General features: G+C 37.8%; 1 pseudogene; it reads right to left on the reverse strand.

Moving 5' to 3' along the window:
- Window positions 1-22,833: 22,833 nt before the first annotated feature.
- LOC145264033 (U2 spliceosomal RNA) lies at window positions 22,834-22,932 on the reverse strand (annotated as a pseudogene).
- Between the last annotated feature and the right edge of the window lie 4,050 nt (window positions 22,933-26,982).

Here is a 26,982-nt window from a genome sequence, read left to right on the forward strand (position 1 = left end):
AATGCTCAAAATTAAAGTTTTCTAAGTTTCAAATTTAAATAAGTTTAATTTTTTTCAAATTCCCATATATAAAAATTCTAAAATATGACGATATATTAAGCTATTAAAATGAAAATACTTATACTGATTAACATGTCTTCCTATTTTGTTTTTTTAGAGACATTTCCAATATGCCAACTCCAGCCCATCTAGAAACTGAAGGTAGAAGAAAAAAAAAAACTATCTGTGCCTAAACCTAAACGTAGATTCCACGATCAAAGTTTATTTCTTAGAATTCTCTCCCGTTTCCCTGCTTTCCAGCTGACTACAATATGATCCGTCTAATATGATCCGTCTTCAAGTCCAACACGAAAAAGTTCTTGATGAGTCGTCCCCTTAAGTAATTCAATTTACCAAATTTTCACTGCTAACGATTACTGCGTTACTGTCCCATTGACTATTGTACACTCAGTAACCCTTATTCTCGAGTGGCCCAAGGCCTTGATAAGTGGTAACTTCTTTGAAAAAAAAAAAAAAAACTGAAACAGCTTTAATAAAAGCTTAAATTTCTTCCATTTTCTTTTTCTTTTTTTTTTATTCTCTTTCTTCCTAGAGAGAGGTGATCCAATCGTCTCCAATCTGAAAATAAGTGAATAAATAAAGAGATAGAAAAAGAAAAGTCGGTGGATATTTATTTTATTTTATTTATTTTTTTTTTAATTACATTTTCACCCCAAACAAGGCAAATTGCCCCTTTGGTGTAGGGGAAACATCTACTGGGGTACTATGTAGGGATTTGGGCAGCAAGATATCGGTTCACGTTGCACTTGAACTTATGCATGTCAGTACAGTTGGGGAAGCAGTGACCTGGAATGGAATTTCAAAGTCTAGCAGTTCTGGGGAAGAAACTACTGGAGTAGAAAGATCTTTTACATCTAGGGATCTCTACAGTGTGGGGGTGGGATTTTGCAGCTTGTCGGGTCTGTCGAGGGTGTTCACGTCTTGGGGGCACAAGTGCCTGCAGTTCATCAGAGCATTCACCATTAAAATACTTGTAGAACAGGCAGAGGGATGCAACGTTTCGACGATGGGACAGAGGCTGAAGCTTAGATGCCAGTTTAGGGCCTATCAGATTTGCGACTCTCTTTTGAACCCTGTCAAGGAGCGAGAGACTAGTAGCAGATGCACCAGCCCAAATATGACAGCAATACTCCATACATGGGCGAATGGTGGCCTTATAGAGGTACAGGATACTTTTGGGTGTTAGAAGTTTTCTAGCACGGTAGAGAGAGCCCACCTTCCTCGCAGCGGCCCTGGCAATGCCCTCGATGTAATTGTTCCAACTCATGTTTCCTGTGAACGTTAGGCCAAGGAGCTTGAAAGACGTACTCTCAGATAAAGAGTCGTTGGCCATTGCTTTAGGTGGTAGAGAAGGTTTCTTGTAATTATTGAATGAAACCAGTTTAGTCTTGGCGGCATTGAACGTGACCATCCATTTTTGTCCCCATTCCACGACTGATTGGAGGTCATCCTCTAGTGTTTCTGCCATTACTTTAGATATATGTTCATTTGTTTTCCTGTCGTGCCTGCTATAGAGTGTGGTGTCATCAGCATATATACCCATCTCAGAGGCAATTTTGTCAGGGAGGTCATTTATGAATATCAGGAACAGCAGAGGTCCAAGGATAGATCCCTGGGGCACTCCCGCATTTATATCATATTGTTTAGATGTACGACCGTCGAGGACAACCTGGATTTTTCTCTTATCTAAGAAGGATTTAATTATGTTAAGTATTCTACCAGTGATACCGTATGATCTAATCTTCCTGAGGAGACCCTCATGCCATACCCTGTCAAAACCCTTAGATATATCTAGAGCTCCCGCTCTGCCCTCTCCCGCTTTGTCCAGTGAATGGTATATGCGTTCAGAGATTACAGTGAGGATGTCTGCCGTAGAACGGGCTTGTCTAAATCCATATTGTTGGTCGGTCAGAAGTTTAGCATCTGTAAGGTGCTGGACTAGAGCATGGTCTATTTATTTATTTATGATGCTAATCACTCCAGACAAAGACAAGGCATGAAGCCACTTGACGTAAGGAGCCAACAAGAACGAAAGTTGATTATTGCAAAGACAGGAGATGACTGTTGGCTTTAGTCTTAAAAAGACCAAGGCTATAGGTAGGAGGAAAACAGTCAACAGGAAGAGAGTTCCACAAGCATACAATCCTTTGAAATAAGTTACTGGAATAGGAAACTGTATTATAATGAGGTATTAAAACAGTAAATTGATAAAAACCAATAGACTAACGAGTCAAACGAGCTGGAACAAAGGAAGCAGGGAAAAGATCAGACAATTCTGAAGAATAAACATGCAATAATAGTATTTATAGAAAAGACAGAGATTAGAAACATCACGTCTGTTGCAGAGGAGAAGAAAGTGTGAAGCCAATCAAATTACAGATACGTTTCTGTACCTTATTAAGAACTCTCAAATTGGATAGAGATTCACCTGCTCAAATATGACAACAGTACTCCATACCTGGTCAGATAGTATATTCATAGGGATAGAGAATAGGCTCGTGTGTAAGAAAGTGTTTAAAAGCTCAACAATCATGACAAATCTCCAAAAAAGAAACATGAATAAACCTAGAACACCATCCTCCAATGTAGACCCCTACTACCAGGTCTCCTTCTCCAACGTCAGGGGTCTACGTTCCAATCTTCCAGGAGACAAAACCGGACATATTCTTTCTAAGTGAAACTGGCATAGGGCCAACCACTTTTCTAGACAAATTCATAATTAAAGGCTACTCCAACTTAACATCTAAATCTGACCCTCAAGATCGTCATGGGCATGGAATATGTGCCTACATCAAAGATGGCTTTCCATATGGTAGGGATATCTCCAGAGAAGACCCTAATTTATCTTATATGTGCTTCCGGGTTGCACTAGCTTACACTACTGCGTTTATATTTGCCCTCTATCGCCCCCACAACAGTGGGGTTACTATCTTTAAGAGTATATCTGAGAAAATTGACCACATCCTGTCTGCTCATCCTTCGGCTACCATTCACATTTGCGGTGACATCAATGTTCATAATGTGGAATAGCTGACCCACTCAAATAAGACCGATGACGAGGGGAGGTTTTGTCATGATTTTGCCATTGCCTATGACTCCACTCAGATTGTTCACGAACCCACCCGTATGCCCAATACACCCGGTCAATATGCAAGCCTTCTAGACCTTTTCCTCACAACTTCCCCTGAGCTGTGTTCATGTTCCGTTCTATTTCCTCTGGGATCCTCTGACCACTCTGTTGTGTTAGTTAAGATAAAAATGAAATACAATAAGTCTTCAGATGTACCTCTCCATCGTACTGTATACCGATACTCTATGGCTGACTGGGATAGCTTCCGTACATTCATATCTGCCCTACCTATGCATTCCATGTTTAAAAAGGATGTGCCCTCTATAGTATCAGACCTGACCAAATGGTTATTAATTGTAGGCATAGACCGATTCATACCATCCAAAAAATTTCAACAAAAACCTAACAGCCAGCCATGGTTCTCCCCTGAATGTGCTGCTGCCATCACGCACAGAAATCACTTCCATAGCTACCAACGTAATAGATGTACTGAGACTAAAGCTGCTTTCAGGACTGCCAGCAACCACTGTAAAAGAGTAATACAAAATGCAGGAGAGCTATATCTCAGTCTGTTAAATCCAAAGTAGCTGAGCAGCGGCTTGGTTCCCACCAGTTCTGGCAAATAGCAAACAGGATCTTGAACAGAAGCATGCATTCTATCCCAACTATCATCAATGGACCTGAGGTCATCTCGTCAGCATCAGACTGATACTTTATAAAACTCTAAATATTGAACTATGTAGTTGTTATTTTTTTCGATTATCATAAAAACACATGTTAAATGGTTAGATAAAAAAAAAATGAAGATACTCCATTAAGAGTTACTCCTAATCTTTATCATAAAAACACATGTTAAATAGTTAGATAAAAAAAAAAAATGAAGATACTCCATTAAGAGTTACTCCTAATCTTTATCATAAAAACACATGTTAAATGGTTAGATAAAAAACAAAAATGAAGATACTCCATTAAGAGTTACTCCTAATCTTTATCATAAAAACACATGTTAAATAGTTAGATAAAAAAAAAATGAAGATACTCCATTAAGAGTTACTCCTAATCTTTATCATAAAAACACATGTTAAATAGTTAGATAAAAAAAAAAAATGAAGATACTCCATTAAGAGTTACTCCTAATCTTTATCATAAAAACACATGTTAAATAGTAAGATAAAAAAAAAAAATGAAGATACTCCATTAAGAGTTACTCCTAATCTTTATCATAAAAACACATGTTAAATAGTTAGATAAAAAAAAAAAATGAAGATACTCCATTAAGAGTTACTCCTAATCTTTATCATAAAAACACATGTTAAATAGTTAGATAAAAAAAAAAAATGAAGATACTCCATTAAGAGTTACTCCTAATCTTTATCATAAAAACACATGTTAAATGGTTAGATAAAAAATAAAAAATGAAGATACTCCATTAAGAGTTACTCCTAATCTTTATCATAAAAACACATGTTAAATAGTTAGATAAAAAACAAAAATGAAGATACTCCATTAAGAGTTACTCCTAATCTTTATCATAAAAACACATGTTAAATGGTTAGATAAAAAAAAAATAAAGATACTCCATTAAGAGTTACTCCTAATCTTTATCATAAAAACACATGTTAAATAGTTAGATAAAAAAAAAAATGAAGATACTCCATTAAGAGTTACTCCTAATCTTTATCATAAAAACACATGTTAAATGGTTAGATAAAAAAAAAAATGAAGATACTCCATTAAGAGTTACTCCTAATCTTTATCATAAAAACACATGTTAAATAGTTAGATAAAAAAAAAAATAAAGATACTCCATTAAGAGTTACTCCTAATCTTTATCATAAAAACACATGTTAAATGGTTAGATAAAAAAAAAAATAAAGATACTCCATTAAGAGTTACTCCTAATCTTTATCATAAAAACACATGTTAAATGGTTAGATAAAAAAAAAATGAAGATACTCCATTAAGAGTTACTCCTAATCTTTATCATAAAAACACATGTTAAATGGTTAGATAAAAAAAAAAATGAAGATACTCCATTAAGAGTTACTCCTAATCTTTATCATAAAAACACATGTTAAATGGTTAGATAAAAAAAAAAAAATGAAGATACTCCATTAAGAGTTACTCCTAATCTTTATCATAAAAACACATGTTAAATAGTTAGATAAAAAAAAAAAAATGAAGATACTCCATTAAGAGTTACTCCTAATCTTTATCATAAAAACACATGTTAAATGGTTAGATAAAAAAAAAAATGAAGATACTCCATTAAGAGTTACTCCTAATCTTTATCATAAAAACACATGTTAAATGGTTAGATAAAAAAAAAAATGAAGATACTCCATTAAGAGTTACTCCTAATCTTTATCATAAAAACACATGTTAAATGGTTAGATAAAAAAAAAAAATGAAGATACTCCATTAAGAGTTACTCCTAATCTTTATCATAAAAACACATGTTAAATGGTTAGATAAAAAAAAAATGAAGATACTCCATTAAGAGTTACTCCTAATCTTTATCATAAAAACACATGTTAAATGGTTAGATAAAAAAAATGAAGATACTCCATTAAGAGTTACTCCTAATCTTTATCATAAAAACACATGTTAAATAGTTAGATTAAAAAAAAAAATGAAGATACTCCATTAAGAGTTACTCCTAATCTTTATCATAAAAACACATGTTAAATGGTTAGATAAAAAAAAAAAATAAAGATACTCCATTAAGAGTTACTCCTAATCTTTATCATAAAAACACATGTTAAATAGTTAGATAAAAAACAAAAATGAAGATACTCCATTAAGAGTTACTCCTAATCTTTATCATAAAAACACATGTTAAATGGTTAGATAAAAATAAAAATGAAGATACTCCATTAAGAGTTACTCCTAATCTTTATCATAAAAACACATGTTAAATAGTTAGATAAAAAAAATAAATAAAGATACTCCATTAAGAGTTACTCCTAATCTTTATCATAAAAACACATGTTAAATGGTTAGATAAAAAAAAAAAATAAAGATACTCCATTAAGAGTTACTCCTAATCTTTATCATAAAAACACATGTTAAATGGTTAGATATAAAAAAAAAAATGAAGATACTCCATTAAGAGTTACTCCTAATCTTTATCATAAAAACACATGTTAAATGGTTAGATAAAAAAAAAAATGAAGATACTCCATTAAGAGTTACTCCTAATCTTTATCATAAAAACACATGTTAAATGGTTAGATATAAAAAAAAAAATGAAGATACTCTGTTGTGAAGGAACATAACTGGCTATACACCGGTTACAAACTGTATATATATATTGGACTGTTTGGCAGACAGCGGCAGACAGCGGCAGACAAGCAGTCGCAGTAAGACGGATAGTCTTACGTGTTGATTATCAGACTTTCTTCCCCATACTTGTTACTATGTACTTCTATTTACCTTAGGCGAGCAGCCTTACGTTTCTGTATGATAAATAAACCCCATTACACATACCACTCGGTGTAACTCACGTTTGTCTTTATTTCCTAAGTATTTAGGAATATAACAATGGCGACGAAAGGATGTTCTTTCTCTTAACAGAGATAAATTACCGTACCAAGGACTGTGTACAATGCAAGGATTTTTTGTTTTACGAAAAAAACAAACTACACAAGGATTTTTGACCACGTGCGTCAATGAATTTAAAAATTTTTCCTACCTAAAGTAGCGAAAAGTACGGATTTTTCTTCGTAAAGAACTCACAAGAAATTATAGAAACATGTTCAAGGTAAAGTGGAATTTATATTTATTTTGACAAGTAAAAAAAAAAAAAAAAAAAAAAAAAAAATGGTCGCAAGTTGAATTCGAAACTACACTAAAGGATTACGAGTTTCGAAAGAAAAAATATAAATACAACGACTATTGTACCATTTTATGCCACGTGGGAACGGCAGCCATATATTTTTTTTTTTTTGGAAAATTAATTGTTTGTTATTGCCTTTATATAAATAATTGGAACTATTTGTCGTGGGAAGTAAGAAATATTTTGTGTATGAACTTACGTTGTTGAAAAAAAAAAAAAAAAAAAAAAAAAAGAATTATTTTACAAAGCCTGTTGAATTACTATGGATGAACTTTGTTGAAACGTGTTGTGTCTGCATATTGCTACTAATTTACGATATACGTAAATTTACGATTTTTCTTTGGAATTATTGTGTAGAATTCGAAAAGACATTTTTGTACTAGAAGCTAACATGGAACAATTAGCAGAGTTAACTAAGGCTCTAGCCCTTAGCATCCAGGAACAGACAAAAATGACTCAACAATTTTTAGCGCAACAACAACAACAACAACAAATTCAACAACAACAGCTACAGCAACAGCTGCAACAACAACAAGAAAGAACACAAAAAACTTTAGAGGCACAACAAGAACAAACAAACATACTACAACGACAAATGTCGACACAGCAAAAGAATTTAGAAAAGCTAATTCTAACGTCGACCGGGAAGAAGACTAATTTTTCTGCCGAGGGTATTTCAAATTCACTAACGGAATTTCGTTACTCCCCGGATACTGGTGTTACTTTCCCTGCATACTACAGAAGATACGAAACAATTTTTACGAAAAGATGTTTAGACTGGACCGATGAGGAAAAAGTTACCCTGCTACTACAAAAACTGGGTACTGATGAAAACACCAAGTATGCAAATCTAATTCTACCAAAAAAACCGGAGGAGGTTTCGTTCGAGGAAACAATTAGTACCTTGTCGAAAATATTTGATAAAAGGGATAGCCTATTTCACTCTAGATACAAATGTTTGAACATTCAGAAGGCAGAAGCTGAAGACTATCTAGAATATGCTTGCACTGTGAACTGTTTATGCGAATCATTTAAATTGAATGAAATTTCCGCAGACCAATTTAAATGTTTAATCTTTGTACAAGGTCTCACAGCACCAAGGGACAAAGATATACGTTCACGGATCCTAACAATTATGGAGGCGGATCCTAACATAACATTGCAAAAAGTCACTGAAGAGTGTCAACGTCTGATTAACATAAAGAAAGACAACACTCGCATTGAAGAGAAAAATATTTTTAAGGTGCAGCAAGTAAAAAGGCAAGGGACCACAAGAAAGTCCAGGTTCCAAGAACACAGGATCCTTAAAGGATACAAAGACCCAAAGCTAAAGTGTAAATGTTGTGGTAGTTTAAGACACAACAATAAGACCTGCTGGTTTAGGAACAAAATATGTTATGAATGTGGTCTCAGAGGTCACAAGGGAACATACTGTGCCCAGAAGAAAAGACAAGGGACCGATAATGTAAATACGCTTCGCATGAATAAAGAAAAAAGCTGCGAAAGACGGAAATATGTTGATGTTCGGATAAATGGACATCTGGTTACATTGCTTCTGGATAGCGGTGCAGATATTAGTATTATAAATGAAGATATATGGAAAAGGATAGGTCGACCTGAATTAACGAAAACCAGAAAGACGGCGAGAAGTGTGTGCGGCAAAAGATTAGAGTTTAAGGGAGAATTAAAATGCAAAGTGACATTCGCTAACCAGACTCATAAATCCAAAGTGTACGTCGTACCAGGAAAGAATACATGCCTGTTTGGGGTAGATTGGATTGTCCTGTTTAATTTATGGGAGAAACCCATAAATTCGTTTTGTAACGTTTTAACTGCAGAAAAAGCAAACCAAAGGGAAGACTTCCTGAAGGATTTGAAAACTGAATTTCCCAATGTTTTTGCCGAAGGACTAGGACTCTGTATTAAGACAGAGGCAAAATTTGAATTAAAGAAAAATGCCACTCCAGTATTCAAACCTAAAAGGAATGTGCCTTTTTCAGCGATGGACGCAATCGAAAAAGAGTTGGATAGACTTCAACAACTGGAAGTCATTGAAAAAGTTAACCACACAGATTGGGCAAGTCCAACCGTGTATGTAAAGAAAAAAAATAACAGAATAAGGGTCTGTGGAGATTTTTCAACGGGTTTAAATGACTGTCTATTGGACCATAATTATCCCCTTCCGTCCGCAGAAGATCTGTTCTCTAAGCTTAACGGAGGAAAAATTTTTTCTAAGATAGACCTCTCAGATGCTTACTTGCAAATTAAGATCAGCGATGAATGCTCCAAATACTTAGGCATAAATACTCATAAGGGCATTTTTAAGCTAAAGAGGCTTCCTTTTGGATTAAAGGTTGCTCCTGCTATTTTCCAGCAAATTATGGACACGATGCTGGCAGGGTTGGAATTTTCAATGGCCTACCTTGACGATATCCTAATTAAAAGTGAAAATTTGCAAGATCATAAGAAGCATGTAAAAGAAGTATTCAAAAGAATACAGGAATTTGGTTTTAAATTGAGCCCAGAAAAATGCGATTTTTTTATGAAAAAAATTAAATATCTAGGTCAAATAATCGACAAAGAGGGTCGAAGACCGGATCCACAAAGGACTGAAGCAATTGAAAAGATGCCTGCTCCAGATTCAGTGACAAAATTAAAATCGTTTTTGGGATTAGTTCAATACTATGCAATTTACATCCCTAACATACATAATTTAAGAGCTCCTCTTAACGAGTTACTGAAAAAGGGTGTTAAATGGAACTGGAATAAGGAATGTGAATCTGCTTTCCAAAATATCAAAAGATGTCTACTGTCAGACTTAGCATTGGCACATTTCAATCCAGAAAAGGAACTAATACTAGCAACGGACGCCAGTGATTACGGTGTTGGCGCTGTATTACTTCACAAGTATGAGGATGGTAGGACAAAAGCTATCGCCCATGCTTCAAGAACGTTGGTTGCAGCGGAGAAAAATTACAGCCAAATTGAAAAAGAGGCGCTGTCGATAATATTTGGAATTACAAAGTACAATCGATTTCTCCATGGACGATCTTTTATTTTGCAAACCGACCATAAACCCCTACTTACCATATTTGGATCAAAGAAAGGCATTCCCACACATACTGCGAATCGATTACAGCGATGGGCTGTAACCCTCTTAAACTATCAGTTTAAGATGGAACATGTATCCTCAAAAAAGTTAGGACACGCAGATGCATTATCACGGTTGATCCCTAAAAGAAGCGAAAGTTTCGAAGAAACGGTAATTGCTGCGCTTAAAGACGAAAGTGAATGTACAAGTTCAATGTGTAATATGATACGTGAACTTCCGGTAACTTTCGAAAAAATAAAAAAAGAGGCAGTAAATGACATTTTCATTAAGAAAATGAAAAATCAATTGGGATGGATAAAAAAAAATAAAAAGGTAGATCAAACAACGCCTTTTTCCATCTGTGAAGATGTGCTCATGTATGGTGAGAGGATCGTAATTCCACTAACGTTACAGAGGAAAATTCTGAAGGAATTTCATACAGGTCATCCGGGCATTTCGAGAATGAAATCCCTTATGAGAGGATATGTGTACTGGCCTGGTATGGACAAGGAAGTTGAAAAATGTGTCAAGACATGCAGAGGATGTCAATTAGCAGCTCGAGATCCTCCAGTAAAAACGACGCCATGGCCAAAGACGGACCTACCCTGGTCACGTCTGCATATTGATTATGCGGGACCTATAAATGGTTATTTTTACTTGATTATTGTAGATTCTTTTTCAAAATGGCCAGAAATATTTAAGTTTAGACATCCAACAGCAAAAAACACTGTGAGTGCGCTTAATGAAATTTTTAGCCGTTTTGGAGTGCCAAAAACCTTAGTGAGCGATAATGGAACAGCATTTACTGCTCATGAATTCAAAGAATTCTGTGACTCACTAAATATTCTACATATGACAACACCTGTGTACCATCCACGATCGAATGGGTTGGCCGAAAAATTTGTAGATACGTTTAAAAGGGCACTTAAGAAAAATCTTACTACGGACACAGACGAACAATGTATTCAAACATTTTTAGCAATTTACAGGGTGACACCAAATCCTAATAATAATGTCAATTCTTCCCCGGCTGAGCTAATGTTTGCAAGAAAGATAAGATCTGTCTTCGATAGGCTGCTACCAGAGAAAAAGAAAGTTTTAAAAAAAGAAAACCTTAATACCAAGTGCTTCTCCCCAGGTGAAAATGTATATTTCAAAAATTTTCAAAATGGACGAAATCAGTGGGTTGAAGGTATTATCAAAAAAAGGATTGGGAGCATGGTCTATACCATCCAAGGATTAAGTTTTGTCTGCAAAAGACACAGAAATCAAATACGTCCCAGACTGTCTCCAAATGTGGAAGAGACACCAATGGAAACATTGTGCGATATTTTTGATATACCAAAACCAGCGTGTGTACCGCAAACAATGAATATTTCGCCTGAACCGACCATACGGGCTGGACAGAAACCTTTACCCCGGGTAACGCTGACCAGAAGGAAAAGCGCAAGAAAGAGAAAAGTTACCAGGAGATTAAGCCCTGACCCTAAAAGGAAGAGGTATTTAAGCTAAAATCAGGAAGATTTCAGCTTCAGGGGGAGGTGTTGTGAAGGAACATAACTGGCTATACACCGGTTACAAACTGTATATATATATTGGACTGTTTGGCAGACAGCGGCAGACAGCGGCAGACAAGCAGTCGCAGTAAGACGGATAGTCTTACGTGTTGATTATCAGACTTTCTTCCCCATACTTGTTACTATGTACTTCTATTTACCTTAGGCGAGCAGCCTTACGTTTCTGTATGATAAATAAACCCCATTACACATACCACTCGGTGTAACTCACGTTTGTCTTTATTTCCTAAGTATTTAGGAATATAACATACTCCATTAAGAGTTACTCCTAATCTTTATCATAAAAACACATGTTAAATGGTTAGATAAAAAAAAAAATGAAGATACTCCATTAAGAGTTACTCCTAATCTTTATCATAAAAACACATGTTAAATGGTTAGATAAAAAAAAAAAAATGAAGATACTCCATTAAGAGTTACTCCTAATCTTTATCATAAAAACACATGTTAAATGGTTAGATAAAAAAAAAAATAAAGATACTCCATTAAGAGTTACTCCTAATCTTTATCATAAAAACACATGTTAAATGGTTAGATAAAAAAAAAATAAAGATACTCCATTAAGAGTTACTCCTAATCTTTATCATAAAAACACATGTTAAATGGTTAGATAAAAAAAAAAAATAAAGATACTCCATTAAGAGTTACTCCTAATCTTTATCATAAAAACACATGTTAAATGGTTAGATAAAAAAAAAAAAATGAAGATACTCCATTAAGAGTTACCCCTAATCTTTATCATAAAAACACATGTTAAATGGTTAGATAAAAAAAAAAATGAAGATACTCCATTAAGAGTTACTCCTAATCTTTATCATAAAAACACATGTTAAATGGTTAGATAAAAAAAAAAATGAAGATACTCCATTAAGAGTTACTCCTAATCTTTATCATAAAAACACATGTTAAATGGTTAGATAAAAAAAAAAAATGAAGATACTCCATTAAGAGTTACTCCTAATCTTTATCATAAAAACACATGTTAAATGGTTAGATAAAAAAAAAAAAATGAAGATACTCCATTAAGAGTTACTCCTAATCCTAGATATTGTCTCAAACATGAAAAATACAGTTTTTAGTTTTACAGTTTGTTTAAAATCAATAAATATCATTTTTTTTTTAACATTACTACCAGCAGTGGAAAATTTTATTTTAAACAAAATCAAATAAAAAAGACAATTCAAAGAATCGTTTTTGGCATCGAAAAATAGGCACAAATTTTTATGATTCTGGTACCGATTTCAATACCCCCCCCCCTCCAATACCAGATTCCAATTCCGATTAATCGTCACAACACTAGTGCTAATCTCATACCCAAAACTCTTAATGCAATCAAGCAGTTTTGGGAGCGTGACTGTAACAAGAAGACTACTCAGAGATGGACTGCATCCTGGAAATGGCCTGGCAACAAATCGCCAATTACATTTGTGGAATATCCAGCCGTACACAAATTTAGGTGTTATATGATTGGGAACTACAGATATGGATAAATAATAACTGGCTACTTCTGTATCCAGAAAAGCTCAGACCTCCAAAGTGTCTAATCACTCTGATGGTTATTCTGCAGAAAAATAAATAGAATGTTCGCTTCATAATGAATTATCAAAAACCAAATGAATATGTTGATGCATATAAAGTCAATGTAGACGTTTGCTCACAAAAATTAAGGGAATGGTGTCAGCAAGGCTCAAACATTGCAGTGTTAGACTTATGTTATGACTATCTGAAAGTACATATCGCCAAGTGTAACTGTATGGGTAGATGCAAGTTCCTCAGCCACCAGTGTTGTTGTCAAGAGCAATGCCTCTATGTCAGAAGATTCAAGCCGGCCCCAATCAGTACATAAAGAAAAACATATCAACTTGGCTGAGCCCGATGCTATGCTACAAGGTGTAAACATTGTCTAGAAGTGTAAGCCATGTTTAGTTTCAGAACAGTTTCCGATGGTTAGTTGTTCTACACAAGTCCTGGAGGTGACTGGTTCTCAGTAGACAGTTCTCGAGTTGGAATCCAGCGCAAAAAATTCTTCTCATGTTGACACAAAGAAAACACATGCAAAGTTGCTATAGAAAGGAGCAATTCTGGTTTCTGATTGGTTGGTAGCAGAACATGAATTCTGGGCTTGACCTTTACTCCTGATCTTAAATGGAAAAATGGTGGGAATAGTTATCTCACTGCTGATGCAATTCTCTATCTATATAAGAGCCAGGTACATCCAAGGATGGAGTACTGTTGCCACATTTGGGCAGGAGCTGCTAGAAACGACTTATCCTGCCCTGATAGAGTTCAAAATAGACTTCGTAGCCTTGTGGGGGATGTCCTTTTCTCTTCCCTGCAACCTCTTTCTCACAGAAGAGATGTTGCGAGTTTGCTTTATCGTTATTTTCATGGCAGGTGCTCGGTTGAACTCCATTCTATGGTCCCCCCGCCTCGCCAAACTTTCACAAGAAACACCCGTCTAGCAGAAAACATTATCACTAGTTTCCCCCACTCTTTATCTGTGCCTAAACCTAAGCGTAGATTCTATGAGCAAAGCTTCTTTCTTAGAACTGCACGCCTATGGGATTGTCTTCTTTTTTTCTGCTTTCCAGCTGACTACAATATGGTTGTCTTCGTCTAATGTAAACAAGTTTTTGATGAGCCGTTCCATATAAGTTAACAAATTTACCGAATTTCCATTATTGACAATTACTATATTGTCCGATTTCTACTGTACACTCTTTAACCCTTATCCTCGAGTGGCCTCTTGGCCTTGATAAGTGGTGATGCCTATGTAAAAAAAAAAAAAAAAAGTTGACTAACTAAAGAATGACTAAAGCTAAGGTGCAGACAATGTTTAGGGATTGCAGAAAATGCCAGTCAATTGTCAGTCAGAAAATGCCAGTCTTGGTGCATTGGAAGTTTGATATCACAGAAAACTGGAGGATTGCAGTCGATGTAAACCACTTTCGAAATCAGCTATACCTGACGTTAATAGACTGTGAGCCCCCCCCCCTCAAAAATTTTGCCATTCAGAAGCTCTTGCCTCACCAAGACTCTGCTATTTATATATATATATTATGTTGGTGCAAAAACAATATCGTTTTCTCACATATGTTACTTTTATATATGATTTCTGAATTAATTCATTGATATGTATATAGCCATGATATATATCATTTTGAAGCGCGTTTTTCGTTTTGTCGAATCGTGTTATTCATTACCGTTCTCAATCTCTTCATTCATTTTTTTTGCAGACTTTTCGACGGCATGCACAAAATTCAAATCCGCACAATTTTCTTGTTCCAGTTCAAACTAGGCCAAAAAACTGCCAAGACAGCTTGTGATATCAATGATACGTTTGGTCCAGGAACCACTAATGAACATGTGGCACAACAGTGGTTCAAGAAATTTTGCAATGAGAGCTTTGAAGATGAAGACGGACGTGGCCGGCCGATTGTGGTTATAACAAAAATTTGCCCGCCTTAATTGAAGCCGATCCTCGCAAAACCACATGAGAAATTGCTGTTGGACTCAAGGTCAACCACTCAACAGTCGTTCACCATTTAAAGCAAATAGAGAAGTAAAAAAAGTTGGATAAATTCACGGAAGAACTTAATTGGTCAAAACGTCGGCCCTTCTTTTTTATACCCCCTCTTCATCCCACTCGAGTGATTGCATCATGATAGACTTTAACAGTCGTCACACCCCCTCCCTCCAACCCATTTAGGGATCCTTCAACCCCAAATTGTGATCCTTCAGCACTATTCACCGTGAAACGCACGTTGACAGGAATGTCTGGCAAACTACATCCTTCATTTGAGAGGACGTTCATAAGAGCTCTTCCACATGCTCAGGCAATAAATCCACACTGAAGACATCAATCTGACATGCTGCTAAACAAAACTGTAAGCCTGCATAGTTCTGCCAAGAAGATATTTATTGTTTCATCTGAAGGCGGCATGCTGCAAATTGCTTCCATACAGCTAAAGGATCTAAAGCAAAAGTGGTGTACAACGTTTTCTTCAATTGAAATCTGAACATTTCTCCTGACTCGATGGCTTGATGTTGCACTCAATACGTTTTACTTCACTCAATTGATATATCAGTTCTGCCTTCTCCAATCATTCCACTATCGACTGTGTCATGATCATGTACACACAATACAAAATCAAAAAGACTCAGGGTGGAAGGTGTCGGCCACCATAGCAAGAGAAAATCATGTAACGTAGGCAAAGACCTGCCAGAGTTTGATTGACGTAACGCCCATGCACTATGTTGGAGCTGAAGGGGAAAAAAAGATTTCTGGGCGCTTCTTGATTTGTGTTCGACAATAATGGACCATTACCCTCATCTTTATTGGTTGTTGTTTCATAACGTTTCGGCGAACTATTCCTCTGGCTTTCGTCAGGTGGTAACCGTGACAGGATAGAAACTCCGAATCTCCTAACTGCATCCTCAGCAATTACTGCCATCCACGGTTTTTGCCGTCTCACCACGTTTTGGCCAAGTAAGCCTCTGACCAGGTTTGGGTAGGATTGAAACCGCTATCTTCAGACAATGCTCACCTGGAAGGTCAGAGAATAGTTGGCCGAAATGTTGTCGAACAACAACTGATGAAGATGAGGATAATAGTGCACCAATAAATAAATTAATAAATAATACTCATCTCAATAATGGATTCCAATTAAAAAATATAAATAATGGACCGGTTTTCTTTTTTTGTTGCAGACGATCTACTAGTTGGTCAGTTGTGTACAAATCCCAAGAGCGATAGGAGCCTTCTATCATGTCTGAAAGTGACACAATGTTTAATGAGCGAGATCAGAGATGTGCCGCTGTACAACTCATGTTCTCTACCAATCCAAGTTATGACAACAGGACCATTGCCAGCACCCTCAAAATGCAAATCTGAATTGTTCAATGCTTGAGAGCACAGCTCAGCAAAGTTTCCAGCCATGATTATTATCTTTGGTATAGTTTCAAGTGAGGGCCACATCATGCCACCTCATATCACATGGCTTGAAAGTCAACACCAAAGTGTGCCTGGATGTGCTGAAGAGAGTGGTGATCCCCTAGTGCAATCAGGTGGCCGCTGGTAGACCTTGGGTCTGGTAGCAGGACTCGGGATTGGTCCACAAGTCCAAAGAGACCCAGGCTTGGCTTCAGAAGGAGTGCTATGACTTTGCACCCTTTTCTCACTGCTCCCCCTCCTCCTATTACCTGAACCTGCTGGACTACTTTGTTTGGTTATACGTCGAGAATATTATCAATATGACCGCCCACAACACCAAAGCCTGATCGCTGCCATCTGCCAAGTATTCGCTCTCCCACTGGCACTTGTGGAAAAAGTATGCTCTTAGTTCCAGACCCGTATCGAGACAGTGATTGAGGCTAACAGATGTCAGCTCTGCTACCTAATCAAGTTATCTGAATTGATTTTTTCAATAAAAGTTTTAAAATAAAGCTGTAGTGTTGTTTTCTTTAGGGCGACAAATTTATCGTTCCATCCTATACACAGGCATCTACAGAATTTGTCCGAGTCTGTCTTTTATTTATCTTGTGTGTGTTTGTTTTTTTATAATTGTGAACCAGTGATCACCCACGGCAATATGTGAGCAATGATGACACAGCCAGAATGAAAAGAGAAAATGGAGAAACAAACATGAATCGAAACAAATATATTGAGGATATTACCAAGGATATTACCAAAGAAAATAGGCCCTCTCTATTGTGCTAGAAAATTAGTCACGCCATGCATGGAGCATTGTTACTACATCTGGGCTGGTGTATCTACCTCTAGTCTCTCTTTCTTAGACAGGGTCAAAAAAAGAATCGCCAATCTAATAGGTCCCACACTATCAACCAAGCTCCAAACCCTGTTCCATCATCGCAATGTAACATCCCTGTTTTGTACATACTTTAATAGAATGTGCTCTGATGAACTTTTCGCACTTGTACCCCCCTCAACATAAATACCCCCAACTAACCTGACAAGCAGCAAAATCCCACGTCTTCGTTGTTGAGGTCCCTTGATGTCAGAAAGTCTTCTATTCTAATAGCTTTCTCCCTTGAACTATTAGACTTTGGAATTCCCTCTATGTTTCCTGCTTCCCTGACTGTGTTTATATGCAGAATTTTAAATGTAATGTGAACAGAAATCTCGCTGCTCATCTCCTCGCATAATCCCCTGTAGACATGGTTTCAAGCAGTGACCCCTTACGTTCAAGTGTTTTGATTGGCGTGAGCAAGCGTTAAACACAAAAGCAAGTCAGTTTCAGAAACCATAATCTTCTTTTTTTTTATTTTTTTTTGTTATTGTTGTTGTTTTCCTTCTTTTTTTTTTTTCAATTTTCTTAGCATTTCATTCTAGCTGGAGATGGGGCATCCTACTGGATGCTGGACATTCACTCACTATTGCATGCATTTTTAGGGTTCCCAAAATTTTGGAGAGGGTTTTATGTTAGTGTTTTGATCTGGTGGAGTAGTATTTTGGGATGAGACGGATTCAGAGAAATATTTTCAGTATTTTATGTTTATCATTAAATGTGAGAACTGTGAGAAAAACAAGAGACAATGTCATATGGTAAACAACAAAAAAAAAATAATGAGTTCATATATTCACAAAACAGATATTTTATGTATGTCTAAAAGGGAAGTTTACAGCAATAGGAAAAACATAGACGGTTGTGAATATTCATAGAGTTTTTGTAAAAACAAGGGGGATTCCTTAGCTGAGACAAGCCGTGAATTTTAGGGGCTAGGAAAAATAATATACAAAACTTCTCTGCTCATTTATATAAATTATAATCCATTGAAAGTTGTTTATGAGGGTCAATGTTCTTTGTTTTTATATTAGAAAAATAGTTCAGTGATAAAAGCTGGGAATATTTCAATTTAAATTTATTTAAATTCTAAATTTGTTTTAAATCAGCAGACGACATTAAGGGATTTAAGTAGTCATTGAGTGTGTCTGCATGTTCACTAATGTTTAATGGGGTATGAGACGAATGAATTCGCCAATCATTTTTATAACCAATGGTTTTGATTGGTTGTTTAGCACAAACAACCAATCAAAACGTCGCAAAATTATTATAAAAAATCGTCGAATTTTGGATTCAATCAGTTCGCCATTTGCTACGTCACGGACCGCATTTAATTCTTCACCGCCATCTTGGTTACTGATCTGAACTATGCCGCCATCTTTATTCAACACAAATGTCTCAAAACTTAACATTCATAAATGACCTCCCTGATAAAATAGTCTCTGAGATGGGTATATTTGCTGACGACACCATACATTATAACAGGCACGAGGGGAAAATGAATGAACACATATCTAAGGCAATAGCGGAAACCCTAGAGGAAGACCTCCAGTCTGTAGTGGAATGGGGTCAAAAATGGATAGTAAGGTTCAATTCTGCCAAGACTAAACTTGTTACCGTCAATAATTATAAGAAACCTTCTAAGCCACTAATAGGCTAAAGATATATTACCTAAAAGTACTTAATTCAAACTTCTCGGCTTAATGTTCACAGGGAACATGAGTTGGAACAGATACATCAAGAGCATTGCCAAGGCTGCTGCGAAGAAGGTGGGCTCTCTCTATCATGCTAGAAAGTATCCTGTACCTCTACAAAGCCACCATTCGCTGATGTATCTGCTACTTGTCTCTGGATGAATTTATTTTTGCTTTTTTTATGAAAATAAAACCATCGTAAATTGTTACAATGAAAAAACAAAAAATAATTTTTTCAGGAACATTACAAAAAAGAGCCTAAAGTTTGTATTAATGAATTCAATATAACTCGAAGAAAAATTAATTTCTCGAACTACAGATATTATCATTGATTTAAGCATTGTTTAAAAATGCTTAAAAAAAATCATAATTGCAAAAAATATTTCTTTCTTTTTATATTACAGGTTTCGCATAATTTTTATATGTAAGATTCTAATATTTTTCTTGCCTGAATTTTCGGGGTAACATAATTTTTATATAATCTTGAAAAATTAATTTTTATTTGTTTTAAAAAAGCAGAAACATAGAAAAATAATTAAATAAAAAAGTGGTAAAAATTATATAAACGTTCACGGTAGGAATGTACGGATGCACTGCTGGGGGAAAAAAAGAAAAAGAAAACCAGCACTCCCTGCCTCTCTTTAACTACCTGACGTCATGTTCAGACAGTCTTTTGACTTTGTGACATTTTGGCAAGAAATCTGTCATCACTACTCCGTCCTGGCCCCCTATTTTTTTCCTGCCATTTTTGCCCGTACTTACTGAACAGTATCTCAGTCTAATAATACGGGAACAACATTTATTTATGAAAATCTGGCTTTTATAGTTATGGATGGTGCAAAAGAACCTATAATTTTCCTCCATCTTTCCAAATCGTAGCCCAGTCTAAGGCCACTCTTGCAAATAATTTATTGATAGTGATCAATATTTTATAGTCAACAATAGCTAAAATAATTTATAATCTACCTCCAACTCTTCTGAACAGGAGCCTAGTTCAAGTTGGAAAAATTTATTCATAAAAATAAAACTTTTATATTTATGGGTGGTTCAAGTAGACTTAATTTTCCTCCATCTTCCCCAAGTACTAGCTTAGTTTAATGATACTTTTGTGAAAATTTATTTATGAAAATCAAGCTATGATAATTATGGCTGACCGAATTAGCCCCCAAATTTTCTTTAATACCTTTGCAAGAATTTATATATGAAAAGCAGACTTTTATAGTTATGGATGATTCAAAGAACTTATAATTTTTCTCCGTCTCTCCTGAACACTAGCCCAGTTTAATAATACCGGAACAAGTATGAAATTTATGGAAATCAGATTTTTATAGTCTTTTTTTCTTTTTTAATTTTTATTTAAAAACAATTGATTGTACTATACTTTCTTTTTTCCATCCCCTAAAATGAAATAAAAAAAAAAAAAATTCTTTTTAATTTTATTTCAAGTCAAACGAAGTTCACTAATCGGTTTGAAAAAGTAAGCTTCGAAAATGTTACCACACATATTTCTATATTATTAATGGTTTTTCAGCTAATGGAAAGTAACTTCTCAAATTTTAAAAAATTGAACAAAAGTTGAGCCGTATTTTTTTTGTTTTTGTTTTTGCATTTTGTTATTATTTTTTTTTTTTAATTAAGTAATTATTTGTGTCACTCATTTAACTAACGATCTGCATTCAAGAACTCATTATAAAATGTTTAAGAGTTGCCTCCCCTAGTACAATCATTTACTTTTTTTTCCTATCTTTTAAAAGATTTTATGAAAATGAGATTTCTTTTTCTCCATCTCTCCTGAACCCTAGCCCAGTCTAATAATACCTGAACAAACGTTTATTTATAAAAATAAAACTTTTATATTTATGGATGATCCAAATAACCTATAATCTCTCCATCTTTCCTAAATGCTAACCAAGTTTTATAATATGCCATAAGGCAAATGTTGTCAATGTCTACATAACTCACTCTGCAGTTAGAAACTTAAGTTATAGAAATAATAATTATTAAGATAATATCAGTCTCTCTCTCTCTCTCTCTCTCTCTCTCTCTCTCTCTCTCTCTCTCTCCAGTACCAATTCTCTCCAAATAAAACCATTTTTTGAAAACTCTCAACAGACGTCTTCACATGTCATCTTCCTTCATGAAAAGAAACAAAAAAATGACGAAGAAAAAAACAAAAAACAACAAAGGCAATCATTAATAAAAAGTCTAGAAGTGTAAGCCATGTTTAGTTTCATAAAAGTTTCCGATGGTTCGTTGTTTTAAACAAGTCTTGAGAGGTGACTGGTTTGCAGTAGACAGAACAGTTTCCGATGGTTCGTTGTTCTAAGCAAGTTTTGAGAGGTGATTTGTTTGCAGTAGACAGTTCCGCAGAGCAAAATATTTTTACCGTGTCGAGACGGGGGGGGGGGGGAAACATGTGAAATTTCTCCTGAAAAGGTTTAATATTTATGGAGCAATTCTGGTTTCTGATTGGTTGGTAGCAGAACGTGAATTAATTCGATTCATCAGTTCCTAGCAGCATCGTTTATAAATAGAATCGTCCAACTGTGTGGGATCATACCCCATTATAATTCCTTTATGATGGGATGTGTCTCCTCGCGGCTTCGGCTGCAGGGAGACAGGGTAGTACACGTCAAGCATTCGTCACTTGACATCAGACCAACAGGTGAGGGGCCGGGAACCGGCCCAGCACCTGTTGGACTGAGGTACACCGCCTGGGTAATACCTAGGAAGTCCACCCTCCCAGGCCTTGCCACCGGGCTTTCCGGTGGGGCAAGTTTATTGCTTGCTGCCTGAGGCGCCCCGACCAGGGAATGCCGACGGGGTTACTCAGGCAATTTTTAAAATTGCATGAGTGCCCCTCCTTTAGGGGAGCCTGCGGGGTTCCCACTTTCCAGGACTTGTGCCAAATATTGCCGATGTGGGCGGCAATTAAATAACTACCCCATTACAAGTTCAAAATATTGAAAAAAATAACGATAATTCTAATTTTATATCGGTAATTTTTTAAGACAATTTACTGAATGGTAAATAATGTTTTTGGTGCCTTGATATCAGGATTGGACCTAGTAATTCTCTCCCATTCTTCCATTCATTTGTTTGCACATTTCTCAATAACAACTCCTTGTATTTTTTTTTTAATTTTCACAAACATTAGTCATGGTGAAAGCAAATTTTTGCCAGAATGGATTTTCCAGGATACCTCTGTTTTCCCTTCCCATGGCGCATTATAGAGGTAAAATTGACCCCAAATCGTTCATCCGTTCATTTGTTTGCACTTTTCTCAATAACCGCACCTTGAATTTTAAAAAATTTTGCACAAACATTAGTCATAGTGAAAGTAATTATTTGCCGGAATAGATTTTCCGGGATAACTCTGGTTGCCCCCCCCCCTTCCCAGGGGGCGTTATAGGGGCAAAATTGCTCCCCAAATCGTTTGTCAGTTTGTTTGTTCACAATTTCCCCAATAACCATGCCTTGGATGTTTTTGAAATTTTTCACAAACATTAGTCACGGTGAAAACAAATTTTTCACTAATTGGGGGGATCGCGCGTGTTGAAATTTGTAATCTGCGTTCAGCCACTTTGAATGACTCTGTTCCGTGAAGAGCTATTGTACCTATTTACAATGCCTCCCCACGGGACAGAATTAGACACCAGGGTCGTTTTTTAACGTGAATAAAAAATTGTCTCAGTCGTGAAGGGCTGTTCCTCTATTGACAGAGAACAAGAAATGGAAGTGCAGCATTTGAAGAACAGATACTACACTTTGATCTTGGCCAAAAGGCCAAGAGGTATTGTAAATAGGAACTTATCTCAGGGGAGGCAATTCTGCCTATACCGAAAAGGGAGTTATTTCCCTTTGATCAAATTTATTTCAGTTGACATTCGGTATTATATCTTAAAACTAGCAGAGAGACTTTAAATTTTCTTGACACAATGAGTGAAATGAAACAGATGCAGCAAATAACTAACTCTACCGGGTGGAACAATAAATTTATTGCCCTAAAGAAAGCAACACTACAGCTTTATTTTAAAACTTTTATTGAAAAAAATCAATTCAGGTAACTTGATTATGTAGTAGAACTGACATCTATTAAATGTAGCCACCTTCAGTCTCAATCACCGTCTCAACACTGGTCCAGAAGTGAGAGTATATCTTTTTCACAAGCACCAGTGGTAGCTTGGTGAATACTTGATGGATGGTGGCAATCAGGCTGGCTTTGGTGTTGTGGGAAGTCATACTGGTGAAGTTTTTAACATATGACCAAATGAAGTAGTCTGGCATGTTCAGGTCAAGAGAGGAGGGTGTGTAATAAATTGCGAACAGACGGGCTTACCTGACAAACGCTCGAGGTGTGCACTCTGCAAAGCGGGCACGTCCAAAGAAAAATGGCAAGATGGCGGCGGCCGGTTAATATTGCCAAGTAATCACGCAAAATCTCGTGTTCTCTCGCACACACGAGAGTTCAGCTTAGCATAAAAACGGGTCACTGTGAGCAAGAAGGAGGGAGGAAAAACGTAGTCAAGACAAAGACGACGCTTCTGACGACTGAGAAGAAAAAAGAAGAAAAAGAGCAAGAAGTAGAAGAGGAAGAAGAGAACGATACATGAGAAGACGAGGTGTGTGCGGTTTTGAGTAAATCGAAACAGACAGAAAAAAAAACTCTGATTACAAGCTATTTCGGCTTTGGTATGGAGAAATTTGACATCAGATTAATTCCGGAATTCGATGGCTCCCCCACTGGTCCCTCGGTGGTCGAATGGCTGGAAAAGGCTGAGCGCGTTTGCCGGTTGTGCAAGATTAAAGACCCAGCTATGGTTATCCCATTGAGACTCACTAAAGGGGCTTATGCCGTGTACCAGCAGCTAGGGGAGGATCCGACCATGGAGCAGATTACACAAGCGCTATATGGGGCATTTGGTACAGACCCTTTTGTCGCCTGGAGGCAGTTTTCCGAACGCCGACTTGGGCCGGGGGAGACAGTGGATGTCTACATGGCCGACTTGAAAAAGCTTGCCACTCCCTTCGGCGGTGCAAGTGATCACATATTCGCATGCGCCTTTTTGTCGGGACTTCCGGATGAGGCAAGTCGACTGCTGCGAGCATCGTCAAGACTCACTGAGATTGGATTGGAGGAGTTATTGGCGAGAGCACGAAACATCTTGAAAGACGATCGAGAACTAGTCTCCGGAGCTGTTGACACTCTGGACTCGCCAACGAAGGGTCTACGATGCTATACCTGTGGTGGCCCCAACCACTTTTCCAGAGACTGCAAAAGCGGTACAAGGCGCACCCCTAATTATGGAGCACGACAAGTAATACGGTGTCACCAATGCAATAAGCCAGGCCACATAGCGCGGAATTGTCCGGGAAACGGGCAAGGGGAGGACGCCGCAGCGCTAGCACCCTCTCCAACGCGGCATTGAACAAAGCGCTGCCTGCAGTAACAGTTCAAGTTGATGGATGTGAACGTTCAGCGCTGGTTGACACCGGCTGTACCCAAACCCTTCTTTGAAAGGAATATTGCGCCACATGGAAGAAATGAAGGATCCCTGTACTTACTGTCGGCCAAGGCTCATTGGTGTGTTGTGGGGTCAGCGTTGTTCATATCAGCATTGGCAATGGCTCTCCGGTTGCTGTGACGGTATTAGTGGTCGATGGGGAGCTGCTCGGATATGACCTTCTCCTTGGAATGGACGCTATCACACAGCTAGGCGGAATTACTGTGAACGGCGCCGGTGATGTGAGCTTCTCTCGACCAAACAAACAAATGTGTGCAGCAATCACTCTCGATGAGCCCGACTTCCATACAGAATACGATAAGGGCACAAACATTTGGACAGCGTCCTGGAAATGGGCAGGCGACCAGCCACCAGTGTCATTGCGGAATCGACTTACAGAGTATCCCCCTCCTGCGTGGCTTAGGGGGCAGTACGAGGCAGAACTTCAAGTGTGGCTGGATAATGGCTGGTTAGTTCCATACCCAGAGGATGAGCTCGGGCCCCCGCGGGGGCTAATTCCCCTGATGGCTGTCAGACAAGAGAACAAGCAGAAAGTTCGACCTGTTCTTGGTTACCGGGAACTTAATGAATACGTTGACCCACACACTGCGGGGGCTGATGTCTGTGCTCATAAACTACGGGAGTGGCGGCGGCAGGGTGCGGAAGCAGCCATACTGGACTTGCGAAGAGCGTACTTGCAAATACGTGTTGAGAAATCGCTGTGGCCGTTCCAGACGGTGGTGATCAAAGGAACTCGCTATTGCTTGACCAGGCTAGGATTCGGCCTGAATGTAGCCCCTAACATCATGACAGCAATCATGCAGGCGATCCGGCGTCAAGATGAAGCGGTGCAACATGCGACATCGTCGTATATAGACGACATTTTTGTCAATGAGAGCCTCCTGTCTGCCCAGGCGGTCAAAGAACACTTCGAGCACTTCGGATTGTCGTGCAAAGAGCCGGAGCGGCTACAGGACGGGGCGAAAGTGCTCGGACTGCAGGTGAGCGGAAGTGCAGATGGCCTTCAATGGGGAAGGAGTGGTGAAATCCCGGAAATCCCATCTACCATCACACGTCGGAGCACGTTTTCCATTTGCGGAAAATTGGTGGGTCACTTCCCTGTGTGTGGGTGGCTCCGAGTGGCTGTAGCGGCCATAAAGCGATGGGCAACTTCTATGTCAACTGGATGGGACGATGAGGTGCATGATCCTGCCCTGCGAAGCATGCTGGTGGAAGTTGTGGCCAGAGTGACCAATGATGACCCTGTACGGGGGAGCTGGTGCGTTGATGGGAGTGAATTTACAGTTTGGGTAGACGCCAGCTCACTTGCCCTTGGCATTGCTCTGGCGGTCGACGGAAGGATAATAGAAGATGCCTGCTGGCTTCGGCCGGAGAATGACGCCAAGCATATAAACCAGCCCGGAGCATATTAATGATGTCCATTGCCAAAGCGGGCACCCCGGTGTAAACCGAACACTTTACTTCGCCAGATTGGTTGACCCCTCTGTGTCTCGGAGGGCTGTGAAATCTGTTGTGGGAAGCTGCAACACCTGCCGATCGATCGACCCAGCACCTGTCCGGTGGAAGAAGGGAATACTCAGTGTGAAGCGTAATTGGGATAGGATTGCGATGGACATAACGCACTACAACGGGAGGCATTTTCTGACGCTTATCGACTGTGGACCATCTAGGTTTTCATTGTGGACCAGTGAGGAAAAGGTACAAATTCGTAGCACTCCTTCTGAAGCCAAGCCTGGGTGGGTCTCTTTTGACTTGTGGGCCGGCATCGAGTCATGCTGCCACACACAGGGTCTGCTAGCAGCCACCCGATTGCACCAGGGGATCACTTTGATGTTGACTTTCAAGCTGACTACGAAGATGTGAGGTGGCATGATGTGGCCTTCACTTGAAACCACACCAAAGACCATAACTGTGTCTGGAAACTTTTTTATCACTCTGGGCATGTCCCTGCTATTCATGGCAGTCCAGCAATACATGAGAATGCTGGCAATGGTCCTGTTGTCATAACTTGAATTAGTAGGAAGCATTAGTTGTACAGCGGCACATCTTTGATTTTGCTCGTTGAACATTGTGTCACTTTCAGACATGATAGAAGGCTCCTATCGCTCTTGGGATTTGTACACAACTGGCCAACTAGTAGATGGTCTGCAACAAAAAATAAAACCCGGTTTTTATCAAACAGAAATGGAATCATGTTGTCTTTTTTAGGGTGACAATTTTATTGTTCCATTCTGTATTCCTTCTTAGAAGTGAAATTCAGCAAGAAGTGGTGATCGCATACATAGCTAAGGCAACGCCCTATTCTCAATGTGTGGTCAAATCA

This window comes from Euprymna scolopes, chromosome 39, assembly GCF_053919585.1.
Source record: "Euprymna scolopes isolate OS-2025 chromosome 39, ASM5391958v1, whole genome shotgun sequence".
Taxonomy (NCBI): Eukaryota; Metazoa; Mollusca; class Cephalopoda; order Sepiida; family Sepiolidae; genus Euprymna; species Euprymna scolopes.